Genomic DNA, 19,242 nt, shown 5'->3' with positions numbered 1-19,242 from the left:
CCAATTTTTCTCCTAGACATGCCTCCCATACTGGGGCTGGGAGGTAGGTAGATTAGGAGCCATTACCCAAGTATAACCACACACAATGTAAAATAGTAAGAGTCAGATCCACCAGGTTTCCAGCAGCTTGTACCACTAAAATGAAGGCCAGGGTATGGCCCTGCTATCTTGACTGTCCAACTGTTTTCCCCATCTCATCAAACATTTACTTGTGAATCTCAATCTTAATATCCATAACATTTAGACACATTACAAATCACAAAAACAAGATGTTCTACTTCACTGAGGTGAAATCTTGTAAAATAATGAATGTTGCAAGCCCAACATCTTTTTTCATCTTCAGTCTCTTACTATCCATTCCATTCAACAGACTGACTGCTCTATAGCGGTCATAAATCGTACAGTCTGCACTGGTGTATTCTTGTCTTGATTCTTTTACATTTTCAGTTATGTCAGGTAACAATGAAATGCAGATCAAAATTTCACAGCTGTTCTTTCACCACTCTAAATGACATCCTGCATATTTGTATTACAAGGCTTAATCAGACAAAAATATTTTAACATGCTTGATAATTTGTAAAGGAAGAATTCATGATTCTGGAACTAAACAGGTTTCTATGATCATTATTGTATGCTCTGATAGTGATTTAGGCTATAGGTACCACGAATTGACTGAAAACATTGAGGCTTTAAATAAGAATAAGAGGAGTCTCCCTCTACTCCATGGCATGTTGGGAGTAGATGATGATATAGGAGTGGTAACTACTAAGCAATACAGGGGGAACTACTTAGGGCTCCTATTTATAAGGAAGGTCTCTGCTGATGCTGTGGAGATATTTTGATTTACAGGATACCTTTTGGTACTGGTAGGAGCACAAAGAAGCCTGGGTTTAACCATAAAATCTAGGCCAGCAGTTCTCAAACTTTAGCAACCCAAGGACCCCCATTTTTATTTAAATTTTTTCCTGGATCCCTAGTCCCCCTGCTCAGCCCCAGGCCCTGCCCCCACTCTCCCCCTCCCCCCAAGGCCCCACCCCATTTCTTCCCGCTCCACTCCTGCTCCTTCTCTTCTGCACCTCTTTCTGCCCCATCCCCTGAGCACACCCCCTTCCCCATTCCTTCCACCTCCCTCACACTACTGAACAGCTGTTCCCTGGCATGCAGGAGGCACTGGGAGGGAGGGGGAGGAGTTGATTAGCAGGGCCTGTGGCCCCGAACATGATTCTGCCCCCCTCCACCAAGCGTGCCCCCTCCCCACATCCCTCCCCTCCCTTCCAGCACCTCCTGCATGCCACTGAACAGCTGTTCCCCAGTGTGCAGGAGGTGCGGGGAGGGAGTGGGAGGAGTTGATCAGCGGGCCAATGGACTCCCTGGAGTACCCTCACAGATCCCCAGGGGTCCATGGACCCCAGTTTGAGAAACGCTGATGTAGGCCAAGAGTTTTAATGCTCATTTGTGCTGTAAATTAGCAGGTTATTTCCTAAAAGCAGTGGTAAGCCTATACTTTTGTATTTTCGTCTGCCTTATCTTCTCCTACTTTTTTAAATGAATGAGAATTTTTTAATGTGATTCTTCCCTGGTTCTTCTATATCACAGCCTCTTACATTTAGTAGGTAGAATTAGGCAAAGTATTGGGAATGAAAGCAACTAAACACAGTGTCACTCAAAACGATGCCTATGGAACTTCCACATCTTTAAAAGCAAATAAAATGTGTACTTGGGGAAAAAAAGGAATCTTGGCGTCTTGGGTCAGTCCTGCTTCTTGCGTAGTCTTTCTTAGGCTGTGGGTTGTTAGAAAAAAAATGTCTTCTCCTCTGTTATTGTCTGAGTAAATTAATTTACATAAATCTTGTTCTGTTGTAGATTCCCATTAAAATGAATAGAAAGGTATCAGCATCATCCTTGATGTGTAGCCTGATCCATAGATTATGTATTAATTATATTAGTTACTTAAGAATTCCCAGTTATCACTTTGAGGGTTGATAGGTTCTTGTCCCAAGATAAGCCCTAGTATTATTAAAACTACTGAGCCATTAGAAACCCTGATGTGCACAGTTGCAACACTCACACTATAGAAATCCTTCTATATTTACACTAGTTTAGTAATCCATTTAGCAAAGTCACAAATACTCTAAGGGTATGTCTACACTACGAGAGTAGTTCGATTTTACTTAAATCGAATTTTTGGAATCGATATTGCAAAGTCGAACGTGTGTGTCCAAACTAAGGACAGTAATTCGACTTTGTGAGTCCACACTAACGGGGAAAGCGTCGACATTGGAAGCGGTGCACTGTGGGCAGCTATCCCACAGTTCCCGCAGTCCCCGCTGCCCATTGGAATTCTAGGTCGAGCCGCCAATGCCTTCTGGGTAAAAAAAATGTGTCGAGGGTGCTTTTGGGTAACTGTCGTCATCCGTCCATCACTCCCGCCCTCCCTCCCTGAAAGCGCCGGCGAGAAATCAATTCGCGCACTTTTCTAGTCAGTGACAGCGCGGATGCCACAGCACTGCGAGCATGGAGCCCGCTGCGACCATCGCTGCAGTTGTGGCCGTTGTCAACGCCTCGCAGCTTATCATCCACCTTTCCCAGAGGCAGATGCAGATAAATCAGGCGAGGAGGCTACGGCACCGCGGTGAGGGCCTGAAGTCTGAGAGTAGCACAGACCTGTCAGAAAGCACGGGACCCAGCGCCGAGGACATCACGGTGGCAATGGGTCATGTGGATGTTGTGGAACGGTGATTCTGGGCCCGGGAAACAAGCACGGACTGGTGGGACCGCATAGTGCTGCAGGTCTGGGATGAATCCCAGTGGCTGCGAAACTTTCGCATGCGGAAGGGGACTTTCCTTGAACTTTGTGAGTTGCTGTCCCCTGCCCTGAAGCGCAATGACACCCGGATGCGAGCAGCCCTGACTGTCCAGAAGCGAGTGGCCATAGCCCCCTGGAAGCTTGCAACGCCAGACAGCTACCGGTCATTCGCGAACCACTTTGGGTGGGCAAATCTACCGTGGGGGTTGCTGTGATGCAAGTAGCCAAGGCAATCGTTGATGTACTGCTGTCAAAGGTAGTGACCCTGGGAAACGTGGAGGTGATCATAGATGGCTTCGCCGCGATGGGATTCCCAAACTGCGGTGGGGCTATAGATGGAACTCACATCCCTATCCTGGCACCGGACCACCAGGCCAGCCAGTACATCAACCGAAAGGGCTACTTTTCAATGGTGCTGCAAGCACTGGTGGACCATAGGGGACGTTTTACAAACATCAACGTCGGATGGCCGGGCAAGGTTCATGACGCTTGCGTTTTCAGGAACTCTGGCCTGTTTAGACGGCTGCAGGAAGGTATTTACTTCCCGGACCACAAAATAACTCTTGGGGATGTGGAGATGCCTATAGTCATCCTCGGGGACCCAGCCTACCCACTAATGCCCTGGCTCATGAAGCCCTATACTGGCGCCCTGGACACTGAAAAAGAACTCTTCAACTACCGGCTGAGCAAGTGCAGAATGGTGGTGGAGTGTGCTTTTGGCCGTCTCAAGGGGAGATGGAGAAGCTTACTGACTCGCTGTGATCTCAGCAAAACCAATATCCCCATTGTTATAGCAGCTTGCTGTGTGCTCCACAATCTCTGTGAGAGCAAGGGGGAGACCTTTATGGCGGGGTGGGAGGTTGAGGCAAATAGCCTGGCTTCTGATTACGCCCAGCCAGACAGCCGGGTGATTAGAAGAGCCCAGCGGGACGCGCTGTGCATCCGGGAGGCTTTGAAAGCTAGGTTCCTGAGGAGCAGGGTAACCTGTGTTTTAAGTTTGTGTACAGAGAAGCTGAACCTGCCCCCGTTTCTTTACCCAGTTAATGTTGACTATCCTCTCCAGTTACATACCCCCTTCCCCCCTTCCAACACACGTTTAGAAATAAAATCACTTCTACTTTGTAAATGAACACCGTTTTCTTTATTACTGTTTTCGTGGGAATGTTTTAAACCTGGGACGCAGACTGTGGTGGGGAGCGGGTGTAGTGTAGTGATGCAAATGATGCTTCTAAACTCCAGGAATGACAGGCTCCACAGTGGTGGACTGGTTGTTTCAACGGAGCCTGTCACCCCTCCTGATCGGGACTGTGTGTATGTGGGGGCTATGTGACTTTGTGGCAGGGGGGAGGACGGTTACAGATCCCCTGCTGCGTGGCTCTGTGATCCAGGATAAGGACCGCTGCATAAGATCTGTAACTGCCCTCCCCCACCACAAAGTCACAGAGCAACCCACCCCCCACCACAGAACATGAAAACCACCTCCCAGACTGACCAGGGTAACTAGTGACTGCACTGTGTATGTGCCCTGCTGCTGGACCTGCCCCCGCCTATAGACCCTGCTAAAGGTGACTGTCCTGTCCAATTACCAACCCCCTTCCCCCCCTTCAGACAGACTATACTCCAAAAGAACATGATGGAAACAGTAATTAAGAGAAACATATTTTTTATTAGCAACTACACATGAAACTGGGGGGTGAAACTTGGACGGGGGCTTGCGTGAGGCGGGAAGGAAAGGACTTGTCAAATTTTGGGGAATGAGAGCCTTCTACTACTAGAGCAGTCTGCAGGGGTGGAGTGAGAGTTTGCACGGACTCTGCCGCCCCTCCTTCTTTGGACTTTGGGTGAGGGGGGTATGGGACTTGGTGGCGGGGGAGGGCGGTTACAGATAGACTGCAGCGGGGCTCTGTCCTCCTGCCTCCGTTCCTGCAGAACATCCACAAGGCGCCGGAGCGTGTCCGTTTGCTCCCTCATTAGTCCAAGCAGCGTTTGAGTCGCCTGCTGGTCTTCCTGCTGCCACCTCTCCTCCCGTTCCATGTGTGATCGGTGCATTTGGGACAAGTTCTCCCTCCACTGGGTCTGCTGTGCTGCCTGGGCTCAGGAGCAGCCCATAAGTTCAGAGAACATGTCCTCCCGTGTCCTCTTCTTCCTACGCCTAATCTGCGCTAGCCTCTGGGAGTGTGATGCCAGGCTAGGTTGTGAGACAGTCGCAGATGTGGCTGTGGGAATGGGAAAAAGGGAGTGAATTCCTCAGAAAGATAAATGTAGTTGTGAACAAAGAACATAGTCTTTCTCTGTGAACAAGACCATGCACAGCACCTATCACATGCGCACTCAGCACAAGGTCGAATTCTCGGCCTTCGCATTCAGTGCCTGGGGTCTTGCACTGCAGATCTGAGAAGCGGGACAGGACACCGGAATTTGTGTAGCAGGCAGACATGGTAAGCCATAGACTTGTGGCTGCTTAAAACTTTAATAGTAGCACTGGCCTCCTTTCACATTGAAAGCAATGCCAGTCCCTGCTGCCAGCAATCCGGCAAGTAGGAACTCTGCCCCTGTCCCACCCCCTCGCAGCTGTCCCAGGGAAAGATCCCTGTATGCTGCCCCTGTCCCGCCTCCACCGCGTGGCTGCAAACCAGCGGTTACAGTTCTGTAAAGGAACGGGCAAGCAGTCCCAACACTAACATTCCCCTACCTAATTCAAAGCAGGTCACCATGAGCGACATCACCCTGATGAGGATCTCAGACACGGATAAAGAAAGAATGCTTCGGGAAAGCCTGCAAAGACCAGGGCCGTATGCCGCCATGCTCTGCAGGGCAATGATCCCGGAGTACTTGATTGTCTCCTGGCGCGGAAACGTTTCATACCACGGAGGACCCAATAAGGCCGCTCTCCCCAGGAACCTGATGCAAAGGCTTTCCAATTACCTCCAGGAGAGCTTCCTCGAGATGTCCCAGGAGGATTTCTGCTCTATCCCCGGACATATAGACCGCATTTTACTGTAGCTGCACTGGCAGGGACTAAACAGTAGAGCGGCTTGGGCAGAACAATCATGCTAAACCGGACATTGTTAGATTTTTTGTCAATAGTTGCACTGCCCAGGACTGAAACGTTAAGCGCCTAGGGCAAACTAATCATGAGAAACCCATTGTTGTTATTCTTAATATTCCTGTTCTGTTAAAAATAAATGTTTAGATGTTTAAAACACTTACTGGCTGATCCTTCCCCGGATTCTGTGTCCGGGTTAACGGCTGGGGACGGTTGGTAGGGGATCTCTGTAAGGGTGATGAAGAGATCCTGGCTGTCGGGGAAATCGGCGTTGTAAGCGCTGTCGACTGCCTCGTCCTCCTCATCTCCTTCCTCATCTTCCCCGTCCGCTAACATGTCCGAGGAACCGGCCGTGGACAATATCCCATCCTCAGAGTCCACGGTCAGTGGTGGGGTAGTGGTGGCGGCCGCACCTAGGATGGAATGCAGTGCCTCATAGAAACGGATGTCTGGGGATGGGATCCAGAGTGTCCGTTTGCCTCTTTGGTCTTCTGGTAGCCTTGTCTCAGCTCCTTGATTTTCACGCGGCACTGCGTTGCATCCCGCCTGTATCCTCTCTCTGCCATGGCTTTAGAGATCTTCTCGTAGATCTTTGCATTCCGTCTTTTGGAGCGCAGCTCGGAAAGCACGGACTCATCGCCCCACACAGCGATCAGATCCAAGACTTCCCGATCAGTCCATGCTGGGGCCCTTTTTCTATTCTGAGATTGCACGGCCATCTCTGCTGGAGAGCTCTGCATCGTTGCCAGTGCTGCTGAGCTCGCCACGATGTCCAAACAGGAAATGAGATTCAAACTGGCTAGACAGAAAAAGGAATTCAAATTTTCCCGGGGCTTTTCCTGCGTGGCTGGTCAGAACATCCGAGCTCGGACTGCTGTCCAGAGCGTCAACAGAGTGGTGCACTGTGGGATAGCTCCCGGAGCTATTAGCGTCGATTTCCATCCACACCTAGCCTAATTCGACATGGCCATGTCGAATTTAGCGCTATTCCCCTCGTTGGGGAGGAGTACAGAAGTCGAATTTAAAAGACCTCTATGTCAAACTAAATAGCTTCCTGGTGTGGACGGGTGCAGGGTTAATTCGATGTAACGGCGCTAACTTCGACATAAACGCCTAGTGTAGACCAGGCCTAACTCAGTAAGGTAGATAGAAATAATACAGAATGTAAATCTGCACATCCATACCTCACACTATCCCTTGCAGAACACCCTGAAATGTTAGACATTATCTTCCCCATCATCTTCCTCCTCATCTCCAGTGGCCATCATTCTGGCACCTCCCAAGGACTATCTCGCTCTCTCTCTCCTTCTGCACCCAGGCTAGGATACAACTTTTATAATATGTTACGCTGACACCACTATGTCTCATGCATATTCAGCAGGAGTTTCTCCCCTCTTCCTTATTTGTATTTCCTCATCCTACTAATGTTAAGGTACCCTTCTCCTATAGGTTACTACATTAATTATCTGAACTTAATATCCTATACGTCAATTCATTGCCACAGCACTCTTGTGGACATATCTGCGGATGTTAGCTCATGTTCCTGTGGTTGGGTGGTGTCGTTATGGTAAATTCCGACAAAATTCCCCTTTCACACTCTATTTTCAGTTCCCTAAAACTTGGGAATTACTGTTGGGCCATTTATCTGTGCCAAAGTTCATAGGCCTCAAGTCTTATGCTAACTGCTGAAACGAATATCTTAGAGGGTACAGGCCTGTAGGTTCCTTGCATCACTGCTGAATTTAATAAAGGCAGAATATAATGAAGGCAAGACAGTGAATATAATAAAGGCAAGCTAGCCCTATGGGCTACAGATGGAATGATGGAAAATATTTAACTAAGGCAATCTGAGCATCCTTAATGGTCTCCTTTGTGTCCAAGAATTATAGAACATTTTGTATGCAAAACCACACTACTGCTCTGAGACCCGAGTAGGAGATCATGGGCAGGTATCCAAGGCCCATTGAAGTCTTGATTTTAGTGGGCTTTTTTCAGCCCCCAAATGTGCTGCATTACCAGAAATTAGAAAGCACTGGGCCTGTCAGATGGGGTTTGCGGGGAGGGAAGAAAACCAGACCAGTGAGGGGTTGTGTCACCACTTTCCCAGCAACCCTGGGTGCCTAACAGTGCTCTGCTGCTCTAGCTCCTAGCCTGGGATACTCACAACCAGGCTACAAGTGTGCAGGTCACACCCTGAGTATCTGCATGCTACATGGCTCTCATTCAGCACCTCTGACCCCAGCAGCCAGTTTATAACCCCACAGTCCCACTCTGGCTTCCACCAACCTGGATTACTACTTGCAGGGTAACCCCAACACACTCCCAGTCCCAAAATTTTCCCAAAACCATATAGTGCCCAGCCCTCTCCTGGACAGTTCAGAGAAATAATAAGATTTGTTTGTTCCTCTAAAGACACAAAACCCACTAGCTTGCTATTTTATCTGAATTAACATTCACTTTATTTCAAACACAGTACTGGTGGTTTAGACTAATAGTCAAAACAAAATAAAATAGGATTTTAAGTATAAGGGATAAAATTTGAAAGGGTAATAAGGAAATAAAAGAGAAAATACCCATCTAAAAATCTAAATCTTAATATAGCAAGGTACAGGCTTTTTTCAGGATGGTTTCTTTCCCCTATATTGAGATACCAGAGACTTCCATCCCCCTTTCTCAGCTTGCAAGAGTTCTGCCCTCTTGTGATGGATGCCAAAGATGGGTCTCTGATCTTGGTTATATCTTCCAAAGTTATGTTGTTTCAAGAAGCAGGATGACCTTATGCTGTTCTTCCCTTCCCCTGGGCTTTCCATCCCACTCATGTAAATAGGGCTTCCATTGTTTCAATTCTACCATGCTTAATTTACATAGGAGACAGGTCAATAGTTGCTTTCTATCCAGTCTGGAAGGGAACCTGTTTTTCCATGTTTGGCCACAGATTAAAACATAACAACATTAGGTATCCATATTTCCTCATAGTGTTAATACGTACATGTCACAATGATATTAATCACCAGTGTGCTTTCAGAAAAGACCACACGCTATACACTCTTGTAATACAGTAATAGTACATACAATCAATTAATTCATTTGCGTATCATCTGAGATTCAGGCCCCAATCTTTATAGACCAGTAAACCTTTGAAATGGTTGTATTATCTCTTATATGGGCACCAGGTTTGTATAATTTTTGGTGGTGCCCAGAACGGGTCCAAGCACAGCCACCCGGGCAACCGCCCTGGGCCCTGCACTTTGGGGAGCCCGTGCTTCAGGGGGACGCAGGGTCCAGGGAGGTCTGGGGGGCTAGCAGGGAGCCTGGCACCAGCAGCAGAGAGCGACCGGGCCCCAGCCTGCCCTGTTCCGCTCCACCCTGCCAGTTCCTGGCATCGCTCGGTGGAGGGGGAGGAAGCCAGAAAGAGGTGGGGTGGGGGTTTGGGGGAAGGGGTGGAATGGGGGTAGGGAGGGGGCAGGCTGGGGCCGGGTTGCTTACTGCTGCTGGCACCAGACCCACCTGCTAACCTCCCAGGCCGCCCTGGACCCAGAGCCGTCCCGTCCATAGGACGGACTGGGGCAACTACCCAGGGCCCCATGCTTTGGGGAGGCCCCACACTTCAGGAGGACACGGGGTTCAGAGAAACCTGGGGGGCTAGTGGGGGACCTGGTGCCGGCAGCAGTGAGCAACCCAGCCCCAGCTTGCCCCTGCTCCGCCCCCTCCCTCCCCCATTCCACCCCTTCCCCAACCCCCCCACCCCACCTCTTTCCAGCTTCCGCCCCCTCCCCCAAGTGATGCCAGGTGCCGGAGGGTGGAGAGGGGAGAGCTGGGCCCATGTTGCTTGCTGCTGCCCTGCTAACCTCCCAGGCCTCCCTAGACCCCGCATCCCTCTGAAGTGTTGGGCCCCACAAAGCACAGTGAGCCCAAACTTTGGCGGAGCCGGGCCCACGTTCCTAAATATTGGTGGAGCACAGGCACCATGGGCCCATATAACTCGCCGCCTGTACCTTCAAAAGTAAAGTTTATTCAAGCTTTGAGGAAAGTGACGGAGTCTGGTGGTGAAGGAAGGTCCATACTTTTTCTCTTTCTTTTTTGCTGAAATGCAAATTGTTCCATTTCCTGTTATCTCCTCTCCCTGCTGTCTTGGTAGTCTTGTTTACTGTTTCTATGTAAATATGGACCTTCATTGTCTTTGTTGGAGCATCAGGCTGGTCAGAGAATCAAATACACATTCCTTTGTCTAACTAACTCCCCCTAACATGCCTAGTTTAAAAACACACTTTAGTCATAATTCCAGCATATATTTATAACTTTTTGTACACCTTCTTGCATACATCATATAAGAAGCTAAATGATCAGAGAGTTATTAGTTTTAATGTGCTACTTTACAAAGCATATATTGTACAAAGATTGTTACAGTAGCATGTGGGGGGAAATACAGGGTGCTTAGTGTCACAGCATGGTTCTCTTGACCCAAGGATGATCATTTACATCTGTGCAAAGTGAGGGCAAAATTATACCATTCTGATTTCCACCTGTTCTGTACTGATGTACACTGGGGGAGTGAAATGGAGAATCAGACCGGTTATTTTTTAAAAGCTTCTAGTAAATGTTTGAAGTAAATTTACATGTGTAAAGCAGAATTAAAGTAGTAACAGAGGATCTGAAAACTTTGACAATAACAACCAGAGCCGGCTCCAGCATTTCTGCCGCCCCAAGCAAAAAAAAAGCCGCGATCGGCGGCGGCAGGTCCTTCACTCCTAGAAGGAGTGAGGGACCTGCTGCCCCCGAATTGCCGCAGGTGCCGCCCCTCTCCCTTGGCTACCCCAAGCACCTGCTGGTTAAGCTGGTGCCTGGAGCCGGCCCTGATAACAACATAGACCTGGTGATTGGGGATCAACAGACAAAGATGGCCCCAAGCAAAACACAATAAACATCACTCTTTCTCAGAGGAAAAAAGAATAACTTGCAGCAAGAGATTCTTTTAGTGAGGCTGTTGCTGGCTAGCTGTAAAACTAAATTAACCAGGTGAACAAGATTTCTCATCCAATAAGATTAGATTCTGTGCATTAGGGAAATAAATCCTGCCCCCCAACAGACTCAAAGAGCCCCAAATGTGAGGAGATTTGGAGCGCACATGTGGCATTTATGTGCTGTGGAACTGCACTCTGTTGTGGCTTCCTGCTCTTCAGTGGGCTGGATAGGTTTGGAAACACAGGGGAAGAGTCAGTGTCAATGGATCTGTGACTATGAGCTATGTTCTGCTTTTGGTTACACCAATGCAAATCCAGATCGACTCCATTGAAGGTCAGTGGAGGTACTCCAGATTTGCAGTGATGCAACTAAGATGAAATTCTGGCCTTACATGACTTCATTGGCTATTGCTCTCCATGTAAATTTCCAAACTGTCAGGGTGGTTAAGCATGGGAATAAATTGGCTAGGGAGATTGTGGAATCTCCATCACTGGAGATTTTTAAGAGCAGGTTAGAGAAACATGTCTCAAGGATGGTCTAGATAATACTTAGTCCTGCTTTGAGTGCAGGTGACAGGACTAGATGACCTCTCAAGGTCCCTTCCAGCCTCATGATTCTATGTATATATGAGTGTGTTGAATGATTGCAAAGGTTGCTGCAGCCATGGAGCATCTGGCACAGAGGATTCCTTCCTTCCTTCCCAATTCACTGCCTAACTCCTCAATGCACAGCCCAGTTACTCATGCTGGGGTCAGGATTTGTCCCAAAGTGAGAGTTTTAATGGCATACATTTCTGAAAATATTAACAACTTTTTTTATCCTGTTTAGAAAAGTAGAGTCAGACAAACTTCTCACAAGCAATTGAATGCCTCCAAAATCTGCCAGGCTGTCTGAAAACTATTTTAAAATCTCAGATTGAACAGTTCATCCATGAATTCTAAAAAAATGCTTATAACCTAAATCTAAGCAGAAAAGTGATGGTGCAGGGGAGCAACTGCAAAAGACTCACTGTGCAGGAACCAAGTATTTCATACATTGCCAAGGAAAAGGGGACCTTTGTAGGCAAGGAAAAGGTGGTTTTGTTCCTCCAATATATATATATATATATATATATATATATAATTGAGGGGAAGTTGTCTTGTTCAGGAGACATTAACTTTTCAATAACTGTGCCCCCATGATAATGCTAAGTCATATTCCTATAAATATTGTTGTAAAGGGAACTTGCTTTTTCAGTTTGTATTTTCCTTCCCCTCCTCCTCAAACAGCTGGCTATATTAGGTGCCAAGGTCATTCTAATAATATAGTGCACAAAATATGTAACTAACTCCTTGGCTCCCCCTTCACCATATCACCTTTTAAAAGCTCATCAAGGGATGACCTTTTGCTTCAGGAATGAATCCATACCTATCCTTCCTTGTCCCCTTACAAACAAAGCCAACTAACGAGTCAAAAAAAACCACCCCCACCACCTCCACACACCCCTAAAGAGGACCATGTGTATGGACAGGTAAGGTAATTGCCATAATCTTACTGGATTAACTGGAATGCCCTTATTTTCGGAGTATGCTTTGCTGAAGTGGCTTTAGCCATTTCAAAATTCCTTTATGATGTAGCTGGCATTATAAAAATTAATTCTATAATGTCCTTCTGCAGAGTAATGATCAAAGCATTTTTAAAATTTATTTATTTCTGACAAAAGTTACCTCTCATAAAAGAGACAAACACAAATTCAATTATTCCTGTAAAGGGCAACTCAACCAGGAAAGATAGACTCCTTTCTCTCTCTTTCGTTAATTTTACTCTTCCTTACACCTTAGGTAGCCATGATCTGGATCTAGATTTAAATTCTCCCTCTTTTACACAGTTAAATCCAGTCCACTTTGATGCTATATAAAAACACTGATTCCTCATCCTCATCACACAACGACACATGATCAATCTTCTAAATTTCCTTCAGCTATTTCCTCAAGGCTGCTGACCTGGTTTACAGATGTCAAGCCATTAACCTGGGTGGGCAGTGGAGGATAGGAGGAGGAAGGATATAAATTATTTTGACTTCTCTCCCAGTGAATTCTAGGGACAGACAGCACCAGTACTTGAGGTCTATGTGTGTCTCCATTTACATAGGGCTAATGTCAGAAATCTAAGCAGAGATCAAGCCTGTGCACAAAAGGGGACTCTGTATGCAGATCTCTCTCTCTTTTCCTCTTGCTCCTAGGTGGGACTCATCTGTCTCCCTCTCTCTCTTTTCCTCTTGCTCCTAGGTGGGACTCATCTGTCTCCCTAACACTCCCTTTTCCTACATCCCACAGAGTCTTCTCTGATGGTCTGTTTACCCATGCCATGGAATGGGTGGAAGCAGGCATTTGGCATATCAGGGAGGAATGGGAGGGTGTGAGCAGCACCCATTATTCCTTGGATTTTATTAAGAAAAAATAATAAATCCTGGCCCTGTGCTATCTTTTCCATTGAGCTGTTTTATGGCTAGAATCTCCTTCTTCTGGGGGCACAGAGCTCCAGCAATGGTATGGAGCTTCCACTCCCATTGTGGGTGTTCCTTATATGCCCCAGGGTTTGGAGGCAGATCCCACAGTCTAGCATAGGAGGAAAACCCCACCCCAACAGTGGAAAAATGTAGAGAAATCGTTGTGAGAGGGTTCTCATGAAGAATCCATTTCCTCCCCCTCACCACAGGGATCCAGCCTTCAGCCCCTCTGATTAGAATCATTAACTCTTGGATCAAAAGAAATAGGTCTATCATGCCAGGTCAAGGCCTAGGTGGATCATATTTAATATGAGAGAGAGAGATAAAGAGAGAGAAATTGAGTGGCGTATTTAACAACATCTTTCTTAGCACTTGTAGTTTTTACAACACATCCTACCTTTGACATACAATTGTAATAATAATTCCTAAACAAAAAACCTTTGATTTCATGGGGACTAACTGCAGAATGAAGTACTGCTTAATGAGAATAGGGAGATCAATTGGCCCATCGTCTATTTGCGGAGTTTTCATTAAAACTTCAGCGTATTTAAAGAGAAAAACAAAGAAATAAATATTTTTTTAAAACCTCTTTGGAAGTAAATGAATGTCATGCTTGGACTATGAGTTATTCTTTATCTCCCAGTTGTGGAAGCTTTGGCTTTTAAAGTACCAGATTTATACTGGGAAGACTTCTTCCCATTGTGCAGTAGGCTCTCATCTTTAACTGAGATTATGCACCACTCATCATTGTTCATGCCAGAAACTCCAGCAACATCTAATTCTGAAGCAACAGCTTGAGTGAAAAGGAGCTATTAAAAAAATAAGAGCACAGAAAAGAAAACAATGTGTCTTAATTATGCCACAGAGTTTTTCTTTAGCGATCCTTGACACTAGCCCATCTCAAAGTAGATTAGTACAATATTAGTGCACGTTAAGTAATATAGACCTACAAAATGCAGAGGGTTGCATTGTATAACATGGGTGGCTTATGCTGGCCCTTCTGTCTCTGAACATAGATGTGCACAGCAGCAGCACACATACAGTTTATATCATGAACATGTGTGTTTATATTCCTTACATTTAATATTCCATCTAATATAAACCTTTGGATATTCTCATTATCCATATAAATGTCTAATTTTTTGAATCCTACAAAACTGGGTTTTATCACTGCTATTTGCTTGCTTGGCCAGCAGATAAATTTGGGGATAGAGGGGAATTTGCCATACTCTCACATTTGTCTACATCTGTCCTGAAGTGTGGTGCCCAGAACTGGACAAAATACTCCAGCTGAGGCATCACTAGTGCCATGTAGAGCAGGAGAATTACCTGCTGTGTCTTACCTATGACACTCCTACGAATACACCCCAGAATGATATTAGCCCTTTTTGAAACTGCATCACATTGTTGACTCTTATTCAATTTGTGATCCACTATAATCCCTTTTCAGCAGTACTTCCACTTAACCAGTTATTTTCCATCATGTAGTTGAATATTTGATTTTTTTTCTTTAGTCATGTCCTTTGTACTTATCTTTAATGAATTTCATCTTGTTGATTTCAGACCAATTCTCCAATTTGTCAAGGTTGTTTAGAATTCTAATCCTGTCCTCCAAAGTGACTTTAACCCCTCCCGTCTTAAGTTCATCTGCAAATTTTATACGTATACTCTCTACTGCAGTATACAAGTCATTAATGAAAATATTGACGAGTACGAGACCAAAGACAGACCCCTGCAGGGCCATACTTAAATTGTCCTCCCTGTTTGACAGCAAACCATTGATAATTATTTTTTGGGTAGGGCCTTTCAACAGTTGTGCAGGTGTTATAGTAATTTCATCTAGAGTGTCTCATAAGCAAACTAGGGAAATGTGGTCATGTAGGACTGTCAAAAACCTTACTGAAATCAAGATATATCTTGTGTACAGCTTCCCCTTTTCCCACCCCAATCTACTAGGCCAGAACCCTGTCAAAGGAGAAAATGAAATTGATTTGGCATGATTTGTTCTTGACAAATTCCTTATAACACTGTTATCCTGTAGGTACTTACAAATTGATTGTTTTATAATTTGCTGTATAAACACTGACAGGTTGTACATGTCTTTGAGGGGAAGTCATGAAGCACCCTGCCTTAGGAGCATCCACCAAGCCAGAAAACAGCTTAAGCTTTCCAGGGTTAATTCCTAGACAAGTTTCAGAAATAGCTCAGAGACACTTCTGGATTGTGAGCTAATTAGGTGAAACAGACTATTTAAGCTCAACACTTTAGAAATGGAGTGTTACACTCAGAAACCCTAGGGAAACATTGGAACTACCCTGTATGCTTTATTATTTACCGCTTTTAAAGCTATATGTGAAAGGAGATGCAGCTACAGATATTTCCCAAACTAGTGTCAGGGTCAAACCAGAATCCCAAAAATAAACCCCTATTTGCATAGTGTCACATGTGTGTAAACATGAACCTTGCATTTTCCTGACTCTAGCCTTTCTACTGGCACTCTGCATGCTTGGGTCTAAAGTACCTTACAGACAGTGAGGCCCAAATATAGTTCCATCCTCCACATATATAAAGGCAGCCTGTCTCCCCCCTCCACCAACCAAAGAGCCAAGTACCACCTGCTTTCAGAAGCTCTTCTCTTCTTTCACAGAGGAACATTAATCAAATGTGTGACAGCCTCTCAAATCACGAGGGAAATATATCAATGCAGCAGGCAACAATTATCCCATCATTTTTGACAAATTTCATCTAATTCACCCAGAGAGAGTTGCTGAAGCCCCATTGAAAAATCTTGGTGAAATGGACCCGTGCTCCTGCTGGCTAGCAAAAGCCAGTAATGCACACCTTATCCCTCTGCTGAGGGAGACAATCAATACTTTCCTTAGGGAAGACATTATTTCCACTACTTTGAAATGTGCAATAGTCTGGCCTACTATAAAAAAAATCACTCACACGAACCAACCCCCTAACACTTGGTTGCCACTTTCTCATTCCTCAGCAAGACCTGAGTAGTTAACAAGCAGGCCCCAGGAACATCTGCTCACCACTAATATTCTAGATCCTCCCCCACAGGACTTCAGCTTGAGTCATGGCACAGAAACAGCTGTAGCTACCCTGGTAGAGAACATCCTTATCACCGTGAATGTCTTTGCTGACACTACTCATTCTCAAGCTGCCATCCACCATAAAGTATTGCTGACCCACTTGTAAAACCTGGCAGTGGTAGCCAGGGTTACTTCAGCCTGGCTATGCTTGTCATTCCCTGGCAGATCCTAGACAGTGTTGATGGACAGTTACTCCTGCATGCAGGCCCTAATTTGTGTAGTCCTACCAGGCCATATCTTCCCACCTCTCCTATTCAACACTGATTTGAAACTGCTAGTGGAGACTGTGAGAATCCATGACCTACACTGTCAGGAATACACTGACAAAGAGTTCTGTGTATCATTAGTAACATCTGCATGAAGTATCTCACAGCTATCTCAGTATACCCAGCAAACTGGAAGCTGAATAGAGACAGCTGGTCCATAATTGATCCAGGAAAGACTGACGTGATGGCGATTAGAAGTGGGGAGCATTTTAAAAAGTTGTATTTAAAAATAGTATGCCTTCACTCTCAGTTCGAGGCATATATCCACAAGTGATCAAGTGGCCTTCTGTTCTACGAGGCACATTGATGCTGGACACCAAAATAACAAAACTTACTAAAAACCCTTTCATGCTTTTCCCTCAGGGACAGACCTAGCCATAGAAATCCACGCATGTCCTATCTCAGTGCTGGTAGTCTACTGTAACTCACTCTACCTGAGGATGAAGGTGCAGGGTAGGTGGAAGCTATAATTAGTCTATCACTTGGTACCTCCCTCCAAAGCAGAACATGTTTAACAGGGCCGATAGTGCAAGTTCTTCACCATGTCCACTGACTTCCTCTTCATTACTGGATTCATTTTCAAGGTACTAGCCCTGACGTTTAAGGTTATTAGTGGACTGCACTTGTGCAATCTGAACATTTCCCCCCACACCATTTTGCAGTGGCTATGATTTTATGTATTGGAGTTACCCATTTTGACTAGTTAGCCTGCATATTAAAGTGGTCTTAAAAATGAGACAAATTCCTGTTTCCTCATGAACTGGCCGCCACCTCCTAGTGAAACTTCAATCAAGTACAATTTTTAGGAACTATACATTTAGTTTTTGTTTAGCTTCTCTAATAGGAAGTCTTTGAGTTTGGACTCTGATGACGTTTTCCCTGGGTACTCTGTTTTGTTTTCAAAGTTGCGTTTATGTTCATTTTAAGCTACTGGTCACTTTATAACAGACTGCATATACTGAGCACACAAACCTGATTAGCTGATGGGGGTTGGGTGCACATAAAAACTTTTCTGGCAGAAGCTATACTGTTCTATTCTTATGTCTGTCACATGAGGGATGCCAGCCTTCCATTACCCCCTCTAAATATCCTTTTGAACAACCAAATACTGCACAAAACATCCACAACTACTATTGCTGGGTGGAGTATATGGAAGACTGTGTTAGAACTATAAGCTATCATTACCTGAGGAAGTTGGGAAGGCTAGGACAATAACAGCATTTAAAAGAGAACTGGATAAATTCATGGTGGTCAAGTCCATTAATGGCTATTAGCCAGGATGGGTAAGGAATGGTGTCCCTAGCCTCTGTTTGTCAGAGGATGGAGGTGGATGGCAGGAGAGAGATCACTTGATCATTGCCTGTTGGTCCACTCCCTCTGGGGCACCTGGCATTGGCCACTGTCGGTAGACAGGATACTGGGCTAGATGGACCTTTGGTCTGACCCGGTACGGCCGTTCTTATGTTCTTATTTTTCCAGGGGGTTATTAGTTCTGCTCACAGGCCTCTAAAGAAATATGCAATCTGAGACAAAGTTGTGCTTCAGGAAGCAGACTGCTTTCTTTCTCCCCATTTTGGGGTTCTAAATTCTAAGAATCAGAGTAGTATTATTTTGCAGCCTTCCAGAAAGATACAAACATAAAATACTCTAACTCTTGGGTGTATGCACCTTGAAAGATAATAATTTGGTATAGAAGGCTTCACAGAAGCATGAAAGGGATGCAGGCTTACAGCCACAGTGCATAGTGGTATGTGGTAGTTGTGTTAATGGTAAGATGGTGTTTGTGGATGGAGAAGCAGAGGTAAGTACTGTTAAGCAGCTCATCTTTCCATTTCCTTGTTGTGGGTTTGCATAAAGCAAACGTGTGTGTAGCAACCCTAACTGCTTCACATGAAAGATTTATGTATTAATATTAATCAGACTATGAATCCTACAGCATGCCAGATTGGGAGAGGAAGTTGCTGAGGAATGGGCACAGGATTAGCCCATTAACAGCCTTAAAGTTCACAGTGGCTATCAATATCTAGGATTAAACCATGAAGAGATAGTGGCTGGCCTTCATAGCTAAGGGTCCCTTCAAACAGGGAGCTCCATGCCACCAGAGACCAGAATGAATCCAGGCAGCCCAAGTTCATTGTAGCTAACTGCAACAGATCTAGTCAAGCTCCCTATGCTGTACACTCACCAGATTTCTGTGAGGGGATCCAACTGCTGAATCCTGCATGCTCAGCTTTCTGGGGCCAGGCAGAGTTTAGGTACTGTCCCTGGCTTTGGGCAAGAACTCTATGTGCAGCCCTTGTGTCCAATACCACTATGGGCACTGCGAACCCTCAGACTGAGACTGTAGTTCTGCTTCATGAGCAGCTCTGGCATATGCCCCTGAACCCCACCAAAGGTGTGAGCCTTCTGGTTCATAGTTCACCTCTTCAGAGGCACATGACAGTGAAAGCAAACAGACACATGGACTTTGTACAGGATTCTAAACACCATTTACTTTTGCAAGATAAAGCAGAAGAGAGTATGCATCATTTAGAAAACAAACACCCTGAACCTAATGCCCCCCACTCCAGCTC

At 45.6% G+C, this 19,242-nt stretch overlaps 1 protein-coding gene across 1 annotated transcript in view; it reads right to left on the bottom strand.

The window, feature by feature from the left end:
• Nucleotides 1–18,985, bottom strand: part of GULP1 (GULP PTB domain containing engulfment adaptor 1) — a 331,420-nt gene extending 312,435 nt beyond the window's left edge. Inside the window, exon 1 of the mRNA XM_065561958.1 lies at nt 18,855–18,985. The gene's annotated coding sequence lies outside the window, so the exon portion shown is untranslated. The remainder of the gene's footprint in view (nt 1–18,854) is intronic.
• Nucleotides 18,986–19,242: the final 257 nt, after the last annotated feature.

The sequence above is a fragment of the Chrysemys picta genome, chromosome 11 (assembly GCF_011386835.1).
Source record: "Chrysemys picta bellii isolate R12L10 chromosome 11, ASM1138683v2, whole genome shotgun sequence".
In the NCBI taxonomy this organism is placed as follows: domain Eukaryota; kingdom Metazoa; phylum Chordata; order Testudines; family Emydidae; genus Chrysemys; species Chrysemys picta.
The sequence above is the reverse complement of the archived record's forward strand: the minus strand, read 5'-3'. Positions and strand labels throughout refer to the sequence as shown.